Below are 3,264 nucleotides of genomic sequence, written 5' to 3'. Positions count from 1 at the left end.
GTGGACTACCAAGTACCACTCATTGATGTAGACTACAAAAGACAGAGGATTCCAGAAGTTTTGGTTGATGGAGGCTCAAGTGTCAATATCCTATCAGCAGATATATTCAAAAAAATTTGCTACAATGAATTGGTTCCAACACCATTCTAGGTGAGGATGGTTGACCATAGGAGAATTCAACCTCTTGGAATATTGAGAGGGCAAGAGATTACAATCATGGGACTAACATTCATAGTCACATTTGTAGTGCTCCAAATGGAGGAAAAGGATTCTTACTCAATGCTATTGGGTAGGCCATGGTTAAGAGCTGCCAAGGTCAAGCAAGACTGGGGCTCAGAGAGAATCACTATCAGGAAAGGGAAAAAGAAAGTCAAGATCAACCTATCCTCCAGAAGGTGTTTTCCAAGAAAAACACAGCCACTGCAAGCAAAGGGAATCAATATGATTCTAGACTTTGATTCGGGCATCAGATAAGAGGAACAGCTATGGGAAGCAACTTTGCCATGGTTTATGCTTGCCTTTTCCTTTGTCACATGGAGAACATGCAAGAAGTTAAACAGCCTCGTTCAGAGCTGTTATATTACAGGCGCTACATTGATGATGCATTCGGCTTATGGGTAGGGTCTTCATCTGATGTGGACAAATACCTTGAAGATTACGGAAAAGATTTTCAGGACCATATCAGAATTACCCCATGCTACTCTACATCCTCCATTGATATTCAGGACATTCACCTTTTCAAGGGACCAGATTTTTATGAGGATGAAATTTTCCTCAGAAGAAACCCCATTGTATATCCTATTTTTGAAATTGATGTTATTAAGATTATTGATCAATATACAGGTCCAAATCAGCAGATACAACATTCCGACACAGATCCGACTGCTGTAGAACGAACAAAGTTAGAAACCAGTTGAATCAAGTTTTCACATAAAAATATACAACAGAGGCTACTAATGTAAGCAAAGATGATGCACCAGGGTATATCACCTCTAATTCAATAGATGAGACAATCATGGAAGCAGAAATACAATTTGAAGAACATATGCAAAAAAGTGCCAAGGTCAGGCCGGATGACTTCGAGGAGATGAACTTGGGAAACAGTGACAACCCACAACCAGTTATGGTAAGCACAAATCTCTCTCCACCTTTTAAAATGGCACTCAAAGAATTATTGATGCAGTACAAAGATATTTTTGTATGGCACTACACTAATATGAAGGGGGTAGATCCTAAATTTTGCCAACATAGAATCGATCTGAAAACTGATGCAGTACCAATCATACAAAGCAGATATAGAATGAATCCAAATTATGCCAAGCTGGTCAAAGAGGAGATTGACAAGTTAAAGAGGGTGGCAGTATGTCCGATTACTTTCGGATTATACTCTGACTGCTGGCACCTTGTTGTCAGGAGTGGAGACATGTTTGTGTTTTTCACTTGTCTGAAGACACTCTGAACATAGACTTTAGCAACATTTCCAAAAGTAATCCCAACAATTCTTTTTTATTTTCAAGTAAAGTCTATAAAGTCTAGCACATCTCAAAAACCTTGAGATTCAATTTGGCTAGGTAGATTCCATCAACACTCCCTTGCATTTGGAAGCACCATTATAAGACACCCTTCTCCTCCTTGATAGTGAGAGTCATAGTAGCAGTGGTAAAGCTATCCATCCAAGTCGCAATTGCAAATGTCATCATCCTATACCTTTTGAATCAACACTCCATTATTGGCATCCTTTAGCGCTCTATCCAGTGACATGGGGAAAGTGACATGTAGGGGACAACAGACTAGGGGAAAAGTGACAGGTAGGGGATGACAAATGAGGGGGGCCAATCGATGGGTGTTGATGGAAGATAGTGGCATGACATTAGAGAATATGGGACATTTTAGGGAAGGGATTGTGTTGATAAACACACGTTGTAATCCCAGAGTGTGAGGAAGGAAGTTAGTGATAGGGCATTAGACACACTTTGCCATTAGGGAGAGGAGAAAAGCATGGCACCATCCTCTTGTGGGGGGGAATTGGATAGTGTTCCAAGGAGTTCAACAATGGATGAGTTGGGAAGGTATTTGGTGATTGGTATAGTTCAGTTTTGGGCCTTGTGAATAGGGTCCTTAGCATTGACATGCATAGAAGGTGTGCAATTGATAGTTGTCTCTTAGTCAAATAACACTTGCACTCACAAATCTCTCATTGGTTCTGTGGTCGTGTTGATGGTCCAAAATGTGCTTCAAAGTTTGGGTCCTATAAAATGTGTGAAGGGGAGGAGGGAAAGAGAGCTTCAATGATTAGTTCATCCATTGTTGCTTGCATGGATTGATGTTTGCAATATTTGAATTGAATTGCACAAATGTTTCAAATTTGTGTTGGTGGTGTATCACCATCAATGTTGTATTTCGTTATTTTGAGCCAGCCTGTAGGGCATACAAATAGTCTAGTAGTGGGTGCCTTATGGGTGCACATGTTAAAGCATGGAATATCGGCTACAACTTTGTGCGTAAGTGGGCACCTTGGCCCTTTTATTTCACCTTCTCAAGTGGACTGTGTTTGGCTCTTGTGCAATATGACACACCCTTAGGCTTGTAGGGCAATGAGGCGCGCCTCAAGCTGATATCCTCCACCCTTGAACTTGTAGGGCAATGATTGTGCACGGTCCGTGCCCCAAATTGATATCCTCCAAACTTCCAAAATTTGCCCAAATTTGATTGAAACATTGATCTGGCCATATAATTGGGAAGAGTTTGGTTAGGCCTCCATTTACGTAAAGGTCCAAGGTCGGTGGAGATTTAATCTCTTTCGATTGAGCCACATGCAAAGAAGGAATCTGGCCCCCAAATTTCAACTTACCATATTCTAACTAAACGTGAGGGAATGAACTGTGGCCAGATGTCCGGTCGAAAAGACTTTAGAAACTAGCTCCGGCAGTTTGCCATAATTCCAGGACTTTCCTGTGAAAGAAAAGTCCTCCCCTGGCCCATTCCCATGTACATCAAGGTCATTGGCGGCGGCTGAGATCTAATCTCAGTCATCCATTCAAGATTGCCTAATTCTTAGAATGTACACCTACAAACTTCCTGCAAATCTTAACCAGGAAATTCATGCCACATTATCGCCAATGCCACTTTTCCCGATTGGAATCCGGCAGAAATGTGGCTCCCAACCTCCCGGGCTTCCTTCATGGAAAGGACTCCCATTGGCCCTTCCCTACCCCATGTAGCATGTGACTGCCACCTCAAACAGCCGAAATAGAGTGTTATAAT

Source organism: Dipteris shenzhenensis, chromosome 4 (assembly GCF_047967505.1).
Source record: "Dipteris shenzhenensis isolate YYH24624 ecotype China chromosome 4, Dip_SZ_1.0, whole genome shotgun sequence".
Taxonomy (NCBI): domain Eukaryota; kingdom Viridiplantae; phylum Streptophyta; class Polypodiopsida; order Gleicheniales; family Dipteridaceae; genus Dipteris; species Dipteris shenzhenensis.
The sequence above is the reverse complement of the archived record's forward strand: the minus strand, read 5'-3'. Positions refer to the sequence as shown.